The sequence below is a fragment of the Ixodes scapularis genome, unplaced genomic scaffold, assembly GCF_016920785.2.
Source record: "Ixodes scapularis isolate PalLabHiFi unplaced genomic scaffold, ASM1692078v2 ptg000324l_1___fragment_1__unscaffolded, whole genome shotgun sequence".
Lineage (NCBI taxonomy): Eukaryota > Metazoa > Arthropoda > Arachnida > Ixodida > Ixodidae > Ixodes > Ixodes scapularis.
Genome location: NW_024609966.1, coordinates 153,068 through 176,501, shown reverse-complemented (window position 1 = coordinate 176,501; position 23,434 = coordinate 153,068). Strand labels below are relative to the sequence as shown.

The 23,434-nt window shown below is 47.6% G+C and overlaps 1 pseudogene; it reads right to left on the bottom strand.

The window, feature by feature from the left end:
• The window catches only part of LOC120836285, a 43,161-nt pseudogene extending 41,615 nt beyond the window's left edge, over positions 1 to 1,546 (bottom strand).
• Positions 1,547 to 23,434: the final 21,888 nt, after the last annotated feature.

The window sequence follows — 23,434 nt, the reverse complement described above, 5'->3', positions numbered from 1 at the left end:
AGGTTATGAGATAGCCCCACTAAAACGCCTGTGGGTTCATTCACATATTTCTAAAATCTGACGTATGTCACTATCTGTGCTTGGCAAGCGCGGAGTTGAAGCATCTGCCCATCAGCTGATTTGAGATCTCCCCATGTTCTTGAGTAGAACATTCCAGGGAGGCTGGTTGCAATCTTACGTGACAAAATGGCTTCACGGGCACGGGCTATCCATACAGCGCCTTTCCAGGCGTCTTCCTCCACGAGCATTCTTCATCAGTGCAGCTGAAGTTCTCGAAAGCATGGATGTCCGTCCTATAAAATGAAACCGAAACCAAAATTTATAAGCTTGCTTACCTCTCTGGCGAAACGGCGAAGAGCCTGTTCCGTGTTTTGATATGTGTATTAAGTCGTATATTTTCTCAGATTTTCCACCGTGCCATAAACAATTGTGTCAGGTTGAGAAATGAGGCAATGCAACGTTCGCATCGACGTGCCGTGCGCGTAATCAATCTGACATAGACAACTCCGGGAGCTACTCAATCACGGCGTATTTCAGAAGTGTTTTTCAACCACCGCCGCGCAAATAACTATCGTGCTTTGATGAGCGACATCAAGTTATGCAGCTGTTATTGCTACCCGGCGTGCCTGTTTTCTGTGGGGGCCAGTGGCAGGCCCGAGGAAGAGGGAACAAGTTTAAAGACCAAGATAACTGTTTATTGCGAAAAAGAAGGTCTGTCTGAGTCAATGGGATGGGCGGAAGCAACTAGAAGAGAAGAACATGGGCATGGCGAATCTTGAGGCGAAGAGGCGATGTCAGCGGGCAGGGCCGAGGGCGTGAGCGAGGCTAGTTTATTAGCTGAGGGGTAAGGTTACAGCTGTGGCGAAGAAGTCGGCTGCCAAGGCTATCGAGCAAAGTCGACCTGGCTGGTGTTTACATTTAGGCGGTGGGTAGAACCAAGGACGAGGAGAATGGACGGTCGGTTTGAGCGGCGATGGGGCGTTGGCTGTCGAAGACTCGGGTTGCGGGGAGCAATTTGGGAGGAAAGAACGGAGCTAGGGCGGCAGAGGGGATGGAAAAATAACAGATGGCTACGGTTAACATATGCTCACAATCCGTATGATATGAGCGAGCAACGATTGCAGATCCAGCAAGACGAACTCGAACTCTCGCTACTGTAGCTCAGTACAAAGTCCCGTAGGTAGGTGCATACCTGTTGTAATGCAGGAGAACGGCAACTACGTACTTGCAGCACTCGAAAGGTCCAGCCACTTACGAGCAGGCTGCTGTTTCTACACAAAACTTAAACACATCATCTTCCGAAACGAGTCTGAGAGGAATGTCGTGCGTGTCGCCCCTGACGCTGCTCGTCGCGGGACACAGAGCGAGTACATCCACGCTGCACTTGGTTGATGAAGTTTTTCCACAGAAAAAAAAGGTGCCTTGCCTGCAGCTAAAGATTTACTTCCTCGTAGCAGCGGGATAAAAACGTCGCGTTTGTAAACGCTAAAATACTTGAGATTAGGAGGAATCGCCCAGTACCTCCGACCCTCAGTAACTCGGTCATCTTGAAAACTGCAGCGGCGCTCCCTATAGACAGTTTGAGTCGCGAATATCGTGCAAACGATTTATCGTTCGGTCCAGGGAGTACACTCGGAGTTTTCACTGCTGTGCGTGAACGTAAGGATGACTTTGACCTGCTCTTGAAAAGCGGTGTAAGCGAGTACAAGCGCGACGCTTGAACGAAACAATGGACTTCGGAAATGTTTATCGTGAGTGGTGCATCGACTTCGGCGGTTGTGGACGGCATCAAGTCACCAGGACAAGTGACGACGGAGGAGGGTAATCTTCACGACATTGTGCATGGACTCTGCCTCAAAATTTGCGGTCTCCCCGAGGAAGTACTACGTTTCCTACAAACCGACAACTAGTCTCGACGAATGCACCTTGCAACGGACACCGAACTTCTTCGCAAATGCCTTGCTCCGGATAACCACGATAGTGCACGACAGAGTGATTCGATAAGTTGTACGTACTCGGAGACGCTGCAGACAGTGCAACCGCTATGCAGAAGCTCACAGGTTGGCTTACTCCTACCGAAATTTTTAATCAACTACCGAGAGGAAAGTCCAGCCAGCTTGCTTCATCCAACCAGGGGCAAGACTACCAGGAATGACGGACGGCGTTGGGAACAGCCAAGTCTGTGTCATGGGTCTTCTGATGACGATGTGAGCACCTCCCTGTCAGTGCTTTCGGATGATCCGGGGCCAGCTGGTGCCGGCAGCTTCAAAAAAGGCGTATCCACCAGAGGTCGACGAGGACGGATTTCAACAGGTTCAGCCACGCCGCTGCATTGAGGCTACCGTTGGTTCGGACAAGGCAAATAAGCCACCTCAAAGAAAGGCTCTTTTTTCTTTCCCAGTTGTATCCCGATACAACTTGCGAGGACCTTTCGGAAACCGTGCCAAATGTGTTAGGGAGTCAACGTTTCTCTTTCACGAAACGTCCTTCGAAATATAATACGTATGCTTCTTTCCATCTAGTAGCTGTACACGAGGAAGATTTTGAAAAACTCGATTGCCCGGATTTCTGGCCATAGGGTTGCCTTTTTCGACCATTCTTTGGTCAGCTTAAGCTCGACGATAGGCATGAAGCTGAGAAGTCTTCGCCAAAGCTGAGCTCAAATAAAAACCGCCCTTTAGACTAAATCAAAAAGTGGGAAGTGTCGTCAACAAAGCCGGGGAACTGAAATGTGTATTTTTTGGCTTTCGATCTCTACGTAACCCTAATAACGAAAATTTGGTTACACATCCAAATACAAGATAGTGATGTTTTCCTAGGCTTTAATGTGTTCTGGCTATATTGCGGTTCCAGGGAAGGGGGGGGGGATTGCTCTACTGGTGAAACGCAGCATTGCATGTAGTACGTTTGTTGAGCACGGGGATGATTGCGAAATGGTTTCCGTTTCCTTTCGCTATGACTGCCAGCCATTGCTTCTAGGATGATTGTACAGGAGTTTTCAAGCAAGTACTTCTTTCGAGTTTATTGGGTTTCTTTCAAGCCAAACTTAAACATTTTTTACCTGCCGTATTGGCTGGCGACTTTAATTTGCCAGATATTCAATTCAATTCAATTGTATTTTCAAACACATTGGTGGGGGTCCCCGGGCGAGAAAGCTGTCGTTGACGGCTTGAGAGTGCCTGAGGCCCATACAGACAGCAACGTTTTGTGAAAATATGCAATAAATATGACGCGTAATAATATCAGTACACGTAAACACCAATGTTTTCCTGACTGGAACAATGCTATTCCTAAGGGCGGCTGAGAGCCACTCGAGGCTACTTTTAGACATAGTTTTTAGCAATCACTTGAGCCAAGTAGTAAAATGCCCCATGCGTGGTTTTCACGCTAAATATAGCGAAGAAAATTATGTCACATGACTTGGTGTAACGCAGTGGCAGATCCAAGGGAGGGGGGGGGGGGGCGACGGGGGCGGCCGCCTTCCCCCCCCCAAACAAAGTCGACCCCCCTCCCTCCCCCATTCTCGGAGGGCAATTTGACATGGGTGGACTCCCCTTGCACAAGAAAGAATGGGAGAATACTATCCTTAAAAATTTTCCGCCCCCCCCCATCCCAAGAAAAAAAAAACAAAAAAAAAAACGGAGTTCTGGATCCGCCCCTGGTGCAACGTCACCAATGCCGTGGGCCAATGTGTGATGGGCCAATGGTGTAACGTCACCAAGAAAAGCCGTGGGCCAATGAAAACGCCCCTTTCTTTCCCTCCCCCCCCCCCCCCCCCCCCCGCACAAAAACGAACAAAAAAACAACAACACAATATAAACCTAATGGAAAGATTTCTTCGGAATGAGCGAATGTCTGGGGGAAAGATTTCCTCTAGACAGCCGCGACTGAGCACTGTCCCGGCAGGCCTTCAAGGTCAACAAGGCCCGCATAGAAAGCGGCGCATACTGCTGGTTCGCATTCGTAGCAATCACAATGCACGCCGCCTGTGTGTTTGTGTCTGTGTGTGTGTGCGTGTGTGTGTGCGTGCGTGTATGTGCGTGTGTGCGTGTGTGCGTGTGTGTGTGTGTGTGTGTGTGAGAGAGAGAGCAAGAGAGAGGGTTGGAGCTGTATAGTGGACCCCTCTGATACCCCCAACGGCCTCCGGCCCCACTAGAACTCGAAATTTTGTTTATTAATTTGCTGTTCTAAATTTATGCGTTACTCGTTTAATAGGCGTCACATTAGGGAGTTCTAGAATAGCGCACGCTAAAGCGTTGCGTACGCGAAGAATAGCGTCGTCACCACTGCGCAGGCTCCGAACGCAAACCAGGTTTTTCGCTTTGCATGCGCAATCTTAGCGTGCGCTATTTCTCGGAAATAGCTTGCGTACGCAAAAAGTCTTTGCGCTTCTCCAAGGAGGATTCGTGAAGAGGAGTTGACTCAAGCCAAGACGAGCAGTGTTAAAAAATGGCGGCTTCCAGGATTTTGTCGGCGGCTGCTTTGGCGGCGTCGTGAGTGCGACGTCGGCGGCATCCTGGCGACTGCGTTTTTCAATACGGGACGACATTGTACTCGGTTTGGCAACAATCCCCGAAAACTTGATGCTTGCGACGCGCGAACATTTCTCGGCGAAGGTACGATGTGCGAAGGTCAGTACACGAGACCTCTCTTGCCGAGGCGACGCAAGCGGACACGACCGATCAACCGCTCGGGTCGCATTCTCATGTTTAAACAAATTTAAAATAATACTTTGAACCAAAAAACCTTTTTTTTTTCTCTCAAGTTACAGCATTTTGTGTGTGAAATGGAAATTGTGACTGTATCTTGGTGGCGTCGCAAGCGCGAGCTGCTTGGGCTTTAGCCTCGCGACGGAGAAACGCTATTCTAAAACTCTCTTGCGTCGCGTGCGCTAATACAAGCAATAAATTTAGCACCAGCGTGCGTTAAAATGGCGTACGTTATTCGAAAACTCCCTATTATCTGCGTGCATAACAGACCGTAACATCGATGGTTTGCCGAACTCTTAAGATTGGGGCTATAATTGCGGTGCTGTATCGCATAAGTAATCTAAGGATTTCTGGAAATACCAGAATGTCACGGCTACTTTTAAGATCACTATTTGTTACGTCAAAATATGTCGCATGTCACGCCTAAATCGGCTGTAAGCGTGCCATTAGCCGTTACCGGACTAAGAGTGTAGAAGCTCGCCTCTTTGCAGACGATTGTTTCGTATGCGTATTTGGGGAAACAACTGATGACCAAATAATTCTTAATCACTTATTATCAGCTATCTTTAGCTGCTGTGTTGTTGGAGCCCCCTCTTTCCTTTTCCTGCAATAATCAACGATGGTAGAGCATGGGAAACATCTAAAGTAAAAAGAAAGTGGAAGAGTAATAACGTATATTTTAATTTTGTGAGCATTGAACGCGTAGACTTATTTAGATCCGTCGATGTTTTTTTTTTCACCAAAATTTAAGCTGGACAGCCACTGTGGAAAATCTGAGAAGAGAGATTTCTCGATCATAATTTTTCAGTTAAAACATCTTCCTCCAGGGTGGCTCAAAGAACAACTATCTATACCAACACGCAAATCTCGTTTGTGTTGGGGCTCAAAGAAGACACTCGACGAAAAAGTCGGCGAGTTTTGTGACGGCCTTCACCTTGACCAGCGCCAAGGTCAACGGCTGCGCTGAAAAATGGCGCCGGTCAAAAATCTCGCTTCCATTCTCGCCAAATGTTCAGCTTAGGGCCCTTGGTGTAGAAACTCCAGGCGAATCCGGTTCGTGCGTACACGCAGTGCCCAGACCTCCTGTAGGAACTGCGCAAACCTTGGGTGCCTTTTTAAAAGCAACTGATTGGCCCTTGCGAAGCTTAAATTCGCCCTTTCCTTGCGCAAGGGTTGCGGTGACATCAGGGGGATCGGTGTCCGAGTGGGCTAGCGCACACCAGCTCGGAGCCCGTGGAGCGAAAGCTCGCGCTGCAGAACCCAGGGATCCTGGGTTCAATCCCCACCCCTGCCCGTTTCGACCTGGATCAACATCGTACCGGCGTGCAGTCGTGTATCACTACTGCGTGGCGCACGTTAAAGACCCCGGGGTAGCGGTTGTACTGTACTGGCTAAACTGCTCATTTACATGCATGCTGAGACACCAGAAGCCAGTAGTTGAGGCAGACTAACTTCAGGCTCTGTAAACATATACAAAACCCAATTTCTTTTCTTTTTGTTTTTTGTTGTTGCGGTGAGGTCAGAATGTTGATCTCTGATTGGTTCGATGGGACGGATAGTGAGTCGGCCTTGCTAGCGTCGAGGTCTAGGCAGTATCCTTACAATCAGAACCGATCGCAGCTCGGCGTTCTGACGTCACCGCAACTCCTGCGTAAGAAGCGGACGAACTTTCTCTCCGCATACTTCTCAGATCCACTCGAAGTTGCAACATGATTTGTTGGGCTGAAGCACGACAACTCTAACTTTAAGCTATTAATTACATTACGAAAACGAGCAGATTCTTTAATTGAGAATCAGCCTTGATCCGAATCAAGCACCCCCTATTTTATCCAAGATAAAATATTAACTTTGGATACATTATCACATAAACACTGACTGTGTTGGCTTGCATAACCCATATCTACCTAAACAAACAAATTACAACCTGAAACATCAGGAATTCCAAAAACCCATGGTGACTACTAATTAGAAAACTAAAAATGTGTTCTATTTTATCTCGAATTCTCAAGAAACATACTTCCATTTATCAGCAGGCCTATTAAATCTCTTCCGTGATTTATCTTAAGAAAATGTGTTAAAGATGAACTATTCAGCTGTATTCTAGTACAGCAACCTCGTAATTTGTACTATACTTATTTTCTCCCGTTCTTTTCGATGTCAAATGTGCAGGCCTTCTGCCTGAGTGCTGTACTGATGGTTGGGACATCCTCGGATGTCTTTACTCGCATTTTGTCTGAACCGCTTTGGCACCCGTCTTATAATATTATATGTCGATCAATCAATCCCATAGCAGACATGCAGACACGTTGGAAAGAACTTTCTAATAGTATATGAAGAATATACGTTAAGCATGCATACAACAAAATGGCCAGACAAGTTCAACGGAATCGGCAAGCGCGCACAGCGCGTTGCTAGAACAAAAGTAGACCAAAATATAATAAAACATACTACATACATTGAAAGTATATTACGATATATTCGAACCTTTTTCGAGGATATTTTTCTTTCATAGGAGTGAGTAATTAGTCTGCTGTTTTCGTCTTGCCAAGGCTAAAAAGTTGAACTTATTTGTTTTTAAATCGAACAAACAATTCGGCATTTTTTATATAATTTCTTACAAAGATTCCCGAGAAAATGTTGACTTTCATGTCCTACCGGTTGGAGATTGGGCAAGATTAAAATTCGCAAGAGCGCAATAAATGTGCCGGGTGCATAAAATAAATTAAGTCGAAAGAGCGGTGACGCCAAGGTGTATGTATAAGCAATGAGCGCACCTCTCGCGCATTTTGTTTTAATGAAAACGTATAAAATTAAACTAAAAAAGGACTCGCTTTGCCACTGGGATCCGGTCTCGCTAGGGTGTTCGAATTTCCCACAGGCGACAGGCAGAGATGGCTAAGCGCTGTCGCAACAGCCTGGCAGCTATAGCACCCGTTTCGAAAGAAGCGCACTCAGCGTCTAACAAAAAAAGAAACAAAAAATATACAGTCGTTTTTTATGCATAAGTTGAAATCTTTCGATTCTCGACTTTTCTCGAATTTCAAGGCCAATCGCCGTAATTAATCCATACCCAAGGCTGCATGCAGCTCCCCGCCGAACACGGAGGTGCATCACACGGGTTTCTCTCGAGTCCAGACAGGCGCGGGCAGTTTTTCATTCGGAAACGTCCGCCGAGTAAATTGGGGTACGTTCTTTCCTATTCTCGTTGGTCTGTGGTCGCGAATATTCGTCGAACAAACTTTAAGCGTCACCTGAGTCGTTACTTCAATATTCCGCGCCGGATAGAGGGATCTTCGCACGTGATTTTTGATAAAACAAGAACACCTTTCGCGAGTTCAAAAGAATACGATCCCAGGGTCGATAGCAGATACCACATCCCAGCAAGGAGATCAAATTAAATTTATTTTAAATCAAATATTTTGAAATAAAAATTTATTTCAAATAAAATGTATTTAATGTCAAAATTATTTTGAGTTCAATTTTATCGAGATCTAGGGAGTACGAGCGAATAGCTACCAAAACGCGGCTTGACAAGGTCTGATCTTCTTCCCCCATTCAGAATTAGCCCAATAATAGTTGTAGAGTAAATATATGGAATAGCGCTTAGCAAACGCAAAGCAAAAAGAAAAAAAAAATATGTGTGTTTTATAAAGCAAAACCAGGTAGAAAAATAATAATTGGCACAGGCAAAGCTATAAGTTACGGTGGCTAGACCTTCTAGCAACCATATAGCTCGGTGACAAGTTCAAAAAGGCGAATATGCTTGCTAAGATTAAAGCGTGGGCAAGTTTGTGATAAGAGTTCATAGTAGCAGTTACCGCGCGTAACAAACAGGGAGAAAATAAGAGAACATATAGAAGGACAAATACAGCGCCGACTGACAACTCACGTTTCTTATCCTACTTCTTTGTAAGAACCCTAATTTCGGTACAAAGAAAACAAAAATATCACCCAGAAAATCTGCGCTCGTTACATTGCCCACTTTTGCAAGTAGTATAAGTTGCTTAGCCGACAAAGGAACGGAAGGGGCGCTGATACGCTTGTCATTGAGTCGCGCGATCTTCTCTGCCTCAATCATTTCTCGACTTCCATGTTCGCCCCTCCGCGCCAATGCAGTGCATTTTTTGAACTGGGGGTCACGACCACAGTCTCGGCAGTGAATCCCTATAGATGGCCAGGGACAGTCTCGTCAAATCGTTGAGACATCTACCAGTTTGTTCTACATATTGTTGGCTACATTAGAGCGGTATGGAATGTACCAATCGTGTTAATTAAACTAGTGGAGTGTGGTGTTTTTTGTCCAGCTTTGTCATAGATCCACTGCGTTGACAGTTTTACATAAAATACTCGACTCGTTTGGCACGGAAAAAAACGCATTTACGTTAACCCGTTTTCCTTTCTCTTTTAGGTTGTGCTTTGTCTTTTTGTCCTTGTTTATAACACGCCGTTTCTACTAATAATACGCTTGCATTCTAATGATCGAGATGATTGGATAAGGGTGGCAATGCGTAAGATAGCAATTGATTTCTATAGCTAGTGCATGCGTGAGGAATGAGCCATGTTCGAGCCGGAGGATGCGTGTGCGGCATCCGCTGGGGGAATTCGAGCAGACGCGGCCGTATTGGACCGAATAAATGGGACGAATAAAAACAAGATGAAAACCATCCCCTGAATGAGTGTACTTATTTGCCATTTTCGCGTTTGGCAACACAATTGATGCCTTCACGGAGTCATTGGTTGGCCTGACCTAACTTCAGCGATAAATATTCCTGTTCCGAGAAGATTTTGGCGAATATTTCTTCCATTTTATATCAATCAATTCTTCCAAACCTGCCCCATAACACACATTCAGACCTTGCTTAACACTTTCGATGCTTCCTGCATTAACGTTTTTAACTCATCTTTTGCAGTGTACAAGTTTTCTCTCACAAATCTGTAAAATTTTAACTCATCTTTTGTAGCGTTCAAGTTTTCTCTTGTCAATCTGTAGAATTATTCCTCCTTTTTGCTGTAGGTTAATTATGCACCATTTTAAAGGCGAAAACTGTTCATGACCGCAAAAAATAAACAAATGAATGAATGAAAACTCAGTGGCGCATTCTATTCGGTAGTCCGGGCGCACATCCTGTCCGGTTATACGTCCCAACATTTTACGCATCTTTTTTTACATCCTATAAGTGGCATAATGAACAATTTTCCGATAATAGCGTGTCGATTTAATCTCCCGAATACTGCACAACCCGCCGTCTAGTTGGGCAAGGGAAGTGTTTAATGGCAATTTGCACCCTTACGTCACCATGTTTCAACTGGCGCGAGAAAGAGCGAATATTAGGTTCGACAACTTATAGATGTAGCCCATGCAGCCAACCAAGCAGCGCCAAAACGTGCATGATCATGGCGCTCGTCTTTTTGGTGCGTCTTCTATCGCCGACATGCGCCAATTGGCGCGTTCAGTAGCCGCTCCCTCCAGCTCCGAACGGAGTAATTCAAGTCGGAATTATCAAAACGTCTACTAAACAACAACAACAAAAAAAAAAAAAAAAATCCCGCGGTTTTTTAGCCGTTTTTACGCAGTTTCCGCTTCCTCCGCCTTGGCAAACAGTCTCCGAATAAAATGGAAGCAGACGACGCCGAGCACGATCGCTTTTGTTTGATGCCGGCATTCAAGAAGTATCGACAAGGTCGTTAGAAAAGAAGCGAGTGACTGCAGACGTCAGCGCTACTGTTCGAAGCAATCGAAAGCGATCGAGCCATTCGCAAGGCGGTGCAAAGGCTGTATACTGTTATAGAAACCGAGAAAAACATCAACAGAGGCAAAGTGTAGAGCTCGTTGAATCTGCGCCGCCGGTTAAGATACTTTTATACGGCCCTATGTATGATCTGCACTTCTTTACGAACTTCCTATATACTGTATTCGTATACACACGGAAAGTTGGCTGCGCTTGGCGATCAAGTTTCCGTCGGCCGAAGCGAGCGTCAGCCAACGTCTTATATACTCGCATACGCCGCGATTTAGCTTCGCGAACGAAACAGTAATCGGCATCATATTCCGCCCTAATGTCCAACCGCGCAAAAAAGTCACGTTCACACCCTTCCTCGCTCCGTTCAGCACGGACAGGACTATCGTTCATAAACACCGAGTTTCTCAGCAACGGCGTTCGAAACATGGCGTCATATAAACGTTTACGTAGTTTATTACAGTGTCCAAAACGACCGAAATTAGCTCCGATGCATCTTCCTCCAGGATTATTCAATAACAAAAGCGAGCAAACCACAATCCCACCATGCAGCTGACGCAGCTTCTCCCGCTGTTTTTTTTTTTTTTTTCCTTCAGCACCGGAATTTTGTCAATGGATCGAGAAATACGTCACACCGCGACCTTTTCACTCCTCGCGCACCTCCTCGGGGCTCGGTTTACGAGAGCGTGGCACCTTTACTCCCGAGAAACGTGCAGCGAAAGTAGTTCTTTGCGTTCAGTGGAAGGAGCAAGAGCTTTTTGACTCCAGGAGCTGCTACTGAACGCGCCCCATGACGCCAAGTGAATGCGCCGCTACCCTCTTTTTCTGGCGCGTGATTGGTTGAGCCGCCGATAGCGAAGCCAGGAAAACAAGGAGCGCCGTGACTTTTGATATTGCTTGATTGGCTACATTAATTGGATCGTCCCCTGCGGTCGGACATCAAGTGAGATGGGACTAGAGAAGGAGTTCGTTCACTTCTGTGACGCTTTTACCGAGCTCACTTTCCGGTCCGCACTTAATCAGATTTGCGAAAGTCTGTGAAGAAACAGACTTACTACAGAGCGTCCCGTTTGCATTAGGCAGTGAAGACACTTGCTCCAGTACCGTTCGGGCAACTTTTTCTTCTTTTTTTTTTTCATTTTTAAAAAGCTTTTGTCGAAAGCAAAAAGAAAAAAGAAAGACGTTTGCAATTCTATATATTGCCGAATTAGAGTGCAGCTCTTGAGGAGGAGGAGGGGGGGGGGGGGGTAAGAAGGGGATGGTCACAAGCGAAGTCAGACGTGACGTCACCTGTGACGTCACGAAGGTAAACTTTTCCTGCTAAATTTGTCGGGAACACGTTTCCGATACATTTAGCGGGGAAATTTTTCGCCAAATTTAGCGGAAATGTATGCCCTCGTGACTTCATTATGGGAAAAGTCCCATAACGCAACTTGCGGTTACGCCAACGGTGACGGCGACGCCGCTCAAGCCAGAAACGGGCGCCTAAGAGCTGAGCTCTAAAACACCTTTAAAGCAGATAATATAAAAGCCGGAATGCTCTTTCTTTTTTCCGACTATGCCCCTCGTGCTCCTTTGAGGATCCCTTATGTGGAAAGCAGAGTGAACGGATGACAGATGCCGAATGAAGCTGCAACGCTGCTAGCTGTCTGATTTACATGGTGTGTTTCTCGTTTACAGTCTGGCATGCATGCTGTTTTTCTATACGGTAGATCACGTCTTTGTGTTGGAAAATACAAACTTGTCGAGCGTATGTGAACGAGTAAAATGTGCAATCTGAATGAAGACGAAGTCTTCCGATTTGTGTATCCTCCTGCAAGAACATTGGACAAGGTGTGTTTTGTGCGTTTCAGCTTCTGGTTAAGTCTAAGCACTCGGCGACGATGAACAGGAAAATGAGAAGCACCTACTAAGTAACAAGGCCGTGTTGCAAGGTTTTTTACTTCACCAACCGGAGGCCCAACGCTGACGTAGCCCTCGCGTCCAATATGTGGCCCTCGGTAGATGACGAAAAACTTCCAGCACCGCGGCCTTGTAATCTAAGAGGGGTTGGTACGGCGCCTTCTCTATCCGCGACCTTAGAAGTCGCACGGTTGCGGTGCTTGTCGGGTCTTTATGGCTCTGAGAACTGACGCCGACCCGTTTTCACAAACTTTCCTCGTATCGGTCGGAATTCGGCGCCGGCGAGACCTCGCACGGGAACCCACGAGACGGCCGTTCTGAACCGATCGGTCCCCCGAGCGAGGGGAGAGGCCAGCTGACTGCACTCGGTCCGTTGTCAAGTGGCATGCAGCGCCAAACAATTCGATAACCTTGAATCTATAATATATACCACACTTCCCCTACGGTGTATTAAAAAGGGGAGAAGACTCCAATTGTTTTATTTCATAGTGTAATAGACAAAAACACGTTTCTCAGATCACCGTAATAAAAAAAAAAAAGCCCGTTTTTGCGTGCGATTTTAAGATCTGAAACATCTAATTGCAGAAGCTGTGAAGTTATTAGCCAGGGACTAGTTGATTTGAGCGTGGCAAGAAATTGGATACCGTTTTGATATACGTCGCTCAACGAATGGGGCTCATGTTGAATGCAACGGAACACTCAACCACCCTGATGCTTTGAAATGTTAACAATTCGCTATTCAGTGAGCTAAGGAATGTGTATTTGAGATCTCTTTCTTTTATAGCCTTGTATCATAAAATAAGATGTTATACTGTGAAATAGAGTATCACACATTAAAATGACGCGTTATGTTCACCCTATATGGACCAACCTAAAACTAATACTTGCCCTAACTTGAAAATAACAAGATACATTACGTGAACTTAAATAATAAATTTCAGTGTGCTACCTCGAATATGCTTTCCTTCCAATAATTGTAATTTACTTGAATTATATTATCTGATCGACATAATTTGCACATAAATTATTTTTATACAAATCAATATAAATTTCTCTCATTTCACTTCATTTTAATTCAAAGAACGGAGATAAAGGAGACTTAACATTTACGTCTTCACCCGTGGTTCCTGAGCAAAGACGAGAGAGATAGAGAGAGAGAGAGAGATACAGAGTGATATAATATAATTGAAATGCACCATGTCGGGTGTGCAAAGACCAGTGCACGCGACGAGCTCGAGCGTCTGCATGCGCTGTTGCCTGAATGGTTCATCAAATTGAAATGGTCCACTACAGGTCTGTGTTAAATCTCCGAAAATAAAAATCTGGTTGACTTTTTGCAGGGCTTCGTTGCAGACTACGTGCTAACGCACTGATTGTCTTCTCTGAAGGTTTAATGCAGTCACAGATAGCACGTCTCTCTTGTTCAGCCACGGCCGCTCGATTCTGAATCCCGATTCTTCGTGAATGTCCTGCGGAGTTGGTCTTCTTGCCTGGGAAATGGTGACCAGCAGTATTTGGCTAGAGTAACTGTAAAGTCCACTTACGAGGCAGATCTTACAATGGTCTTATAATTGTGATGCGACGTAATACGGGAGAAGCGAACGTCGCGTTTTCAGGAGACGTGACCGGAAGTTTTATGTTCTTCCGGAGGTCGGGCGTCTGCTCGGCTTCTTATTGCATTCGGTCAATGTTCTGATCCACGCTTCCGCTTTTAGGTCAGTTTTACTAAGCCCCTTTGATATTGAATCCCGAAAATGAGGCATTTCAACGTGAGATATGCAGACTTGATCTACGAGATGTTATTGTTCAACAAGAAGGCTGATATAAAAAGAAAAAAGAAAATCTATCTTCTCGGACGCTGCTTGGAAAACGCTCGGAAGAGTTCAAACGTCGATCAAACATTTTCTTCCGGGTCAAGCCACTTTCTTTGGGTGGTTTCATGCCGGCTTGCTAAATGCGCCATCCAGCCCCCTAGTGGAGAACGGTCGACGACATGCGGTGGCAGTTCACTTCGGATCGCCGTCGTGCGTATCCTTAAGTTCCGCGGAAGCACCTGCGTGCGTGGTGCGTCGTCAGCCGTCGTCTCGTCTGCTTGAACAAGTCCTCTTTGAAACAGCGGTGGCGCTATAAGAAGAACGCACTTACGCATGTCTAAGTGGCATACAAACGTCCGGAGGTACAATAGGCTTTCTAATCGTCAAACTTTCGTGTAAAACCTACATTTCCCGAACGAAGAGCGAAAAGTATTTCCCCTCCCCAACCCTGTGCTCCACAATGCCGCTTCCCCACAACCGTTGTAGTCAAATCTGGTGAATGTGACCTATTCTCCGTAATTAAGATTTGGTGGCGAAGGGACAAGGAAGGCGATACTCTGACTGCCGTTAGTTACTCTATACCGCAGCTCTGCGAACTGCGCCGTCTGCGCAGTTGGCATTGGGTTGGCAGTCGAAGATGCAGGGTGCGCGCTAGAAGTGTTCAGAAATACAAAGAAACTCCGTGTCTCACCCAACTGAACGTCACTGTGCACATGACTCGAAAGACAGTGTACGAGTTGAGAGGCGCAAAAACTACAATCATTGCCACTTTATAAAGAATGAACTCAGGAACGCGTGTCAAATTGGATTTCAGTTCTTTACTTTAGACATGGCAGGGATGATCCCCCCCCCCCCCCCCGCCTCCTATTTCGCCCAAGTCCAAAAATGTTTTCACGGCCCATTTTAAGAAATTATACCACATGTAGTAATGTCCCGGGCGATAACAAGTCGAAGGGTGAGCTGCATACCGATGACCCTGGTACCGTCCAACACGCTGTCAATCAACAGCAAACTCTAGGGTCTCCGAGACTGAACCTTTTATTTAATGCCTAGCTTAGCTTCGTAATAATTCTAAGCGACCTTAAGTTGCCACATTGTTTAGCATTTAGCTGTACGCACGACTCGAGCCTCTCCTATGCCGCAGGAAGCCCCTCTGGAACACCAGGGGCTGACTGCCCACGGAGGACCCCTCACGGTTGATGAAGCCATCGTGGCCGCCTAATCACGCGCTCTGAACCGTAGCCCTGCAAGATGACTTTGGAGCCCCAACGAGCGAGTTAAATGACTGCACTCCGAAAATTCCGCCGCGGCTGCTGCAAGAGCTGCCGCTGCACATTCGCGCGGCGGACGAAACAACGTCAGCGGCGAGAAAAGCGGTCGCATTTAACCTTGATTAATAGCGAGCGAGCCGCAGGAAATGCCACGATACCCTGCTCGCTCCTCCTTCCCCACATCTATATAGCCGCGACGTAGCCTATATAGCTGCGAGCCCTCCGCGCACTAAGTCTTGAAACGGCCGCGTTGTTCGAAACAAAAACAAGCAAAAAAAGAAAGTGCGCGTAAATTTGGCTTAATGGTCTTTCTTCCTGGTGCGGTGCATTCCCCGCGAACGGTGCGCGTTTCGAATTGCCCCTCTTCATGAGCTTCTCGCACTTTCCCGCTTGTCCGCGCGTGCACGAGAAGTGATACAGTGTGCGCTTTGGTCGGCGGGGCATCGGAGAAATTACGCCTAGTGCTCATCCAGCGCGACCGGAGTCACGCTCAGTTCCCGCCAGCGAGGCGGTGTGTTCACTTTCTCTCCGGGCACAAACTCCGAGCTTTTGGTGTTTTCATGCCCCGAGGATTGCCGCTGTGTCACGCCGTGGTGCCGCCCGCTGGCAGTGGTAGCGCCTGACTGAGCAGGTCTGACTCGGAATGTGCAACGTGGCTGACAGCTCGCAGATTCTCTTAACGCAAAACAGCTTTGACTCGTATCTTGCCTGGTACCGACAACCACTTGGAAGTTGAAGTGCGGAATTGTAGGATTAACTTGTATTTGGTTCATAGAACAGTCTTCGACTAGAACCTCCTTAAAGTCACCGGTCTCTCCGTCACCAAGAACGAAATGCAATTCTCACACAGATAAAATCGGCACCGTATTACTTGTGGCTGATTAAGATATTGACGTCAGCTTTAGCGATGGCTGTGCGATTTGCAGCTACAACGATCCCACTCTGCAGTACGTATTCCCTCCTACGACGCGTGCAGGGATTTCCGACAAAAATGGCAGTCGGTATCGCGACATCAGCTTCGCCGCCGCCGTCAGTTGTTCTCGCCAAGGCTCCACAACGTGAGTCACGTTGTAGTCCTCTGACATACCGGTAAGCGTACAGGCAGCTTTTGAAAACCAGGAGCTTTATTTTTTTTCCAGATATCTGACTTGCAGGCCAGAACCGAAAAAAAAAAGCGGTGCGCCGTCCTGGGATGATGTCGACTTCGACATTACACGATCCTGCTGCGAGTACAAGTCTCACCACATCCTTCGGCTGCAATGATAAAAGCAGACAACAATTTCGCCAAAAAAAATAAATAAAAAAACAGCAAGAAAGCAATATGCTTTCGAAATCACACAGTTCGAGTAAACGTTCATGAAAGGTAGGCCTAACTCGTTTGGTGAAATGTTCGTACCCAGTGACAATTCGCGCTTCTCAGACACAGTCACTCACAAACAGACAAACACACCAGTAATACCGCGAACAGTCACACATAGCCACACATACGCAAAAGAGTACGCACCAGTAATACAATGAGCATGAGCAGAAACATGAACACGAATAGCTTGCGACGTTCGAGGCTGTAAACGCTTCAAGAGAACCAGCGTGCAGATGAAGTAAGAAAACACTGAGCACAAACGTTTCTGCTCAGTGCAGTGTCGGTGGCAAGGCAGTCTGGGATTGAGTTATTTTTCCGGCGTCGCTGAGCAGGACATAAGGTCGGGTCCTGGGGTATTGAAACTTCGATGATAAATACGATTACCTACACCTAATTATGACTGTGAATACCTCGTGAATGCGTTGTAAGCTAATGCATTGCCTTGCCAAAGGTTCAACGGTTTCTCGTTGCGCTCGAGCATAACGCGTTTCGAATAAATGTGGCCCTTAAGTCCTTACCTTTTATTTGAAAAGCATAACGGATTTCGACTAGAATTTATAGCCCTTAAACATATTCTATTTAAAAATGAGCAGTACTGTGTTAATTCATGGTAAAGTCACAGCGATAGCTGCACCACTTGGTAGTGCGTGAAACAAAGCGTTCGAAACAAAATGAACATCTGACCATTTTTGTTTAACGCCTTTGTTTCTTTTTTGTTTCAGAACGCATGAAAGCGCGTCTCCCGGCACGACCTCTTGGCATTTTGTTATTGGCTATGTACTTATTTCTTTCTTTTCAGAGATCGCGCGCATAGAGTATTTTAAAGAATGACATCACCCTAAACGGAAGGACATTAAGGCAACCACGTCCAAGCTGTGCCGTAGGTCAAGTCGAAAGAAGAATACGCCGTTCGCACGGTCGTGCTTTCACGTTCTCCGTAGAAAGTAAACAATCGGCCTCGGGTTAAGGAAACCCTTCTAACCGTCCACTCGCAAACTGCTCAGCTCATATCACCCTGCAGACGGATATAACACAAATTAACACTTGGTGCGATCATTGGCTTCTCTTAACTACGAGAAATGCAAACTTGTATCATTCACGTGGAACAATATCTACTCTTTCTTTCTCATACTCGCATGATGGCGTTTCAATTGGCACTACTCCCTCATACGAGTACCTCGGTGTCCATCTGGCTTCCACACTGTCTTGGATTCAGTATATCGACACCATCACTGCTGATGCTTCAGAGACCCTCGGCTGCTTAAAGCGGAATTTAAAATCAGCACTTTCTCACCTAAAGCAACTAGCTTACACCACATTCGTCCGTTCCAAGCTCAAATATGCCTCGTCCATCTGGCATCCTTCACAAGCTTACCTAAGGGAGACTTTAGAAAGAATTCAAAATTGTGCAGCCCAGTTCATTTTATCAGCATACTTCCGCGACACCAGTGAAGCGCAGCTTAAACTTACTCTCGAATTTCCATTGCTCTCTGAGCGCAGAATAATCTCTCGATTATGCCTCCTACATATATTTTACCACACCTGCGACAACTTACCTGACTCCCTTAAATATCCTCCTGACAGAATCTCGTCACGCCTCAATCGCAGCCGTTGCATCAAGCGGATAACAGGCAAAACGCCCACCTTTAATAATTATTTCTTTCCTTACGCTATAATCATCTGGAACTATCTTCCTAAGGAAATCATCCTTATTACTGACCCATCCACTTTTCGCTAATCAGTGACTCCTCGTATCCAATAAATATTAACGAGTAAATGCATTATTATTACCATTCTTTTACTTCCTATTTTTTCTATTTTTGTGCCAGACTGTGTTTTATTACCCCACCAGCTTTCCCCTTATGTAACGCCCCACCGGGCCCTTAGGAGCCGAGGACCAGTCCGCGCTTTCCACTCTTCCCTCGCTTCCTCCTCTCCCTCCTTATACCCAGTCCACCGTTGCCAGTTTCCTCCTCCCCCATGGTAAGGAGGACATTCTGCTTTGCAGAATCTCGAGTCTTGTCGTCGGTCTTTAAGGAGAAATAAATAAATGAGATGAAACCTCTTGTAATCGTACCGGCCACGAAGATCACGACATGTACTCGGAGAACACTGCAGCGGCACCCGTGACACCAAGGAACGTCCCGATTTCGGAAACCGGCCAAGATGAGTATAGGATTATACTTCCGCGTTTTCCACTTGGGGGCCCTTGTGTCTCAACTCTGTCTTCCTCCACGCTGACCTCAAGGGTCGCCCCTACCGTGCAGTTGACTTTCGCGGGGGACTCGGGGGTTTCGTTGATCTGAACGAAGTCTGGTGCCTCTCGGGCAGTTGATGATGAGCCATGTGTGGATAGCAACACTGGCTAGCCCCGAAGCCACAGTTGAAAAGTGTAAAATAACTGAGCGTGAAAAGAAAACAAATTTTTACCATCGGCCCAAACTCAAAGGATGTGAAACTCATACTACCCTGGCTGCCTTTGCACTTAGAACACAAAAACGCCGTCGAAACCATAACATCGTTCGCCCCGATTCGAAGCATAACGCGAGAAAAGTGCCGCGTAACAGGTGTGGAAAACATGGAGACTATGAATACGGAGGTCTGCCTAACCCCGCGCGGCATGAATCGAAGCTCACGTGCCACAGCGTTCCGGCTGTTAGTTCTGGCGATAGTATGCATTTATTTACATATTTAGTTTCTACTTTGCAATAAAGAAAGCATGGATATGGTATCTGCGGACCGTGTTGATGTCTGTAATTCCACCTTTCTTGTGACGTAGCGTAGTAAGTTGCATCTCGTTATTACGGACACTTGCAATTCCCACTTCCCCCAAATCGTCGGTAATATGAATTGTCCATAATAACAAGAAAATATGCACGTGTTTGTTCTGTTCGTCTCCGAAAGTTTTGTCTATATAATATAGTGTTCATATTAACAGGGGCCATATTAACGAGGAATTACGGCAACAAGTTTGTTCCACGAGGCGATAGAGGCGATGTGCGGTTGTCTCACCTGATCCATCATAGTCGGTGCATTCATCACCCAGAGTGAAGCCCTCACCTGCGATTTACACCAAGGATCCCCCGAGCCTCAAGCTCGCACCCGAGGCCATAAAAAGATGAAAGATAAAGAGACCTTCGTGGTTGGCGTAAAGAGGTGCCATAAACACGTTTTACGAGCGCCGGTCTCCTATGGAGATCGTAGCCATCAACGTACGGTCCCATGCTCGTAATTGGCGTCGTATATTAGCCAGTTTTCTGTCTGCCATGACGGGAGACAGTTGATGGGGACCACACGTCACGGGAAAGGGTGTCGATGTTTGGCTTGAATTTTTATCTTCACTCGCGCCTGCGGTTCACGTTTTAAGTTTCTTCGCGCGTCCAATACGCAGATATTTTTCACGCCAGCGAGATACTGGCTGATATGCGCGCTTCCATTTTTATTCAGACTTCTACTGAGCGTTTTCTGAAAATTCAGCAAACGCTGGAAAAAAGTGCAGATGAATTTAGACTAAAAGCTCCAAATATAAGTAAGTCTGGTGACTATATCAATTACTCTGAAATATACCTCAAAACTAGTTTCAAGCGTATTTTTAATGTCACGAATAAAAACATAAACTTAATTATTAAAACTTAAAATGAACATTTTCTACAGCGAACTTGTGCCGAGAAACATAAAGTAAGACTTTGGCGGTGACGGAAGAGAGAGAGAATAAACATCTTTATTGAGCAAAAGAAGCTTCGGGAGGCGTCCTTAGTCCAGGATGCCTTGAGCTCGGGCCGCGTCTTGGGCCCTCGCGACCAGTCGTAGCTGATCGTCGAGGTCGGAGCTGGCCAAGGCTCTCTCCCAAAGCTCGGTGGTGGGGAAGAGGAGGGGGGGATGTAGCGATGTTTGGGAGCAGCCTCCTACCATATGTCGGAGGGACCCGGGTTCTCCGCAGAAGCGGCATTGCGAAGAAAGGTCAGGGGGGGCTAAACGGTGATTTCTGGTGGGGTGGGGGAAAGTATTAACTTGTAGCGCACGGAGTATTCTTTCCTGTTCTCTAGGTAGTGATTTGTGTGCAGGAGGGTAAGTTCTGCGGGTTAGCCTGTAATGCTGCGTGATCTCTTGGTAGGAGACGAGAGGGTGCATGCGCTCCGGTTCGGCTTCCTCGGCGTCGGCTCGGCGGGTCAAATCTCGAGCCACGAGGTTAGCAATCTCGTTGCCGGGAATGCCTTGGTGGGCGGGCGCCCAGACAATTCTGACTTGTCTCGTTGGAGGGTTCTGGTTGATGAGTCGTAGCGTGTAGGCATGGATGCGTCCACTAGCGAAGTTGCGATATGCCTGCTGAGAGTCGGTGACGATGACTTCGGCTTCGGTTTGAGTGAGAGCGAGGGCTATCGCCGCCTCCTCGGCTTGAAGGGGGTCGTTTCGGGGGAGTGATATGCTACTCCGAGGTTTGTTGTTCATGATAACGGTAGCTGTTGTGGCTGCTCTGCCGGGGTATGACGCCGCATCTGTGTAGGCTGTGGAGGGTTGACACCCGTACTGCTTGTGAATAGGCCGTGCCCGGGCCTCCCTTCGCTGCGCGTGGTGCACGGGGTGCATGTTGCGAGGAAGGGGAGGAACTATAATGTTGCTCCGGATGGCATGGGGTAGGCTTGCAGTCTGAGGAGGCGGGTGATGGAGCGGGGCCGAGAGCCCCAGGCGTGAGAGGATGGACCTCCCCGTTTCCGTGTCCCCCAATCTCGCCCGCTGGTTGGAGAGGTGTGCTTCAATCAGCTCCTCGGCCGTATTGTGTACTCCCAGCCGGAGGAGGCGTTCGGTGGAGGTGCTTGTCGGGAGGCCCATGGCTTGCTTATACGCTTTCCTGATCATTACGTCTAGTGTTTTTAGTTCCGTCGGGTTGAGTAAAGCGTAGGGGATAGCGTAAGTGATCCGCGAGTCACGACGAAGGCCTGGACAAGCCGAAGCGTATCCTTCTCCCCCATGCCTCTTGTCTTGGTCGCGATTCGTCGAATCATGTGGGTAACTTGGTCTATAGTAGTCTGGAGCCTCTTCACCAATATAGAGTTGTTGCGATCCGCCTGGAAGATCATTCCCAGTATCTTCACGCTCCGGGATGGGGCGATGGTGTGTCCCTCCAGGTGTATGGTGATAGTGGGCGAGCCGGGAGGGTGCTGCTTTCGTGGCGAAACCAGGAGTAGCTCCGACTTCTGGGGGGCGCAGCTGAGGCCGCAAGACTTAGCATAGGCATTCACCACGTCCGCCGCGTCCTGCAGACGGCTCTCCATTGCCCCGATTGACCCTGTGGACGACCAGATGGTAATGTCGTCCGCCTATAAGCCATGCCGAATCCCCGGGATGTTGTCGAGGAGCGGCGGAAGTCCTATGACAGCAATATTAAACAGGAGAGGGGCTAGCACTGCTCCTTGTGGTGTGCCGCGTCCACCCAGTGGGAAGGGGTCCGTGGCTTGATCCCCGACCTTCAGGATGACTTTTCTATCCGACAGGAAATCGCTTATGTAGTGGTACGTCCTGGCCCCACACCCAAGGGTGTTCAGCCTTTGCAGGATCGCTGAGTGCTTGACGTTATCAAACGTCCCTTTAAGATCCAGGGCGAGGAGGGCGGTGGGAGAGTTGCGCGTCGCTGGTGCCATTACCTCCTCTTTTATTTGAAGTAAGATGTCCTGGGTTGAGAGGTGCGGACGGAATCCTACCATTATTGCCCGAGTCTTCCAGGTACGGTTGTAACCTGTTGAGAACGATGTGCTCCAGGAGTTTTCCAACGCAAGAAGTTAAGGAGATGGGGCGTAGGTTCTCAATGGCGGGTGGTTTGCCTGGCTTCGGTATGAGACGGACCTCCGCCGTTTTCCAGTCCTCGGGAACGCTTCCTTCGCGCCATACTTTGTTTAGATGAGCGGTAAGCTCAAGTAGTAAGGGGTTGTCAAGATTAATGAGCGCTTTATTGGTGATTTGGTCCATTCCCGGGGTTGTGTGTCGTTGCAGGCGTTGTAATGCCGCAGATACTTCATGGAGATGAATGTCTTCATCCAGGAGATCGTTTGGACTGCCAGTGTACGGAGGTAGCGGCTCCGATGGTTGTGTGGGGAAGTACCGGGCTTTGAGGGTCAAAAGGAGGTCTGCCCCTTTTTCTGGAAACTGATGGATCACTCGGGCCAAGTTGTGGTGGGATTCCGTTTTGCCACTGGCTGGGTTGATGAGGTAGCGCAATAGCTTCCACGTCTTGGACGTGCTCAGCATTCCTCTCAAGCCGTCGCAGAGAGATAGCCAATTTTCTCTGCATAGCGAGGTGGCGTATTCCGCTGCCTTCTCCGTGAGTAGGGCGATGCGTTTCTTGAGCCGCTTCAGGAGGCTGCGTCGGGCCTCCCACATGTGGAGGAGGCGAGCGTCGATGCACGGGATGGTGGTGGACGTTTGTAGAGTTTTAGTATGTGCCAGGACATGCTGGTGGAGCTGGGTAATCCAGTCCTGGATGGGAAGGTGGTGTTGGCGGTCTTCGTTTCCGGGTCGTTGTGATCTTGTCTCCCGCATCTTGGCCCAATCTGTGAGGCGAGCAGTGCCTATCCTGGCCTTGTATTCGAGCCCATGAAGGGTGGTGGCTAGCAGCGCGTGACCGCTGCCTAGGTACTCCTCCAGG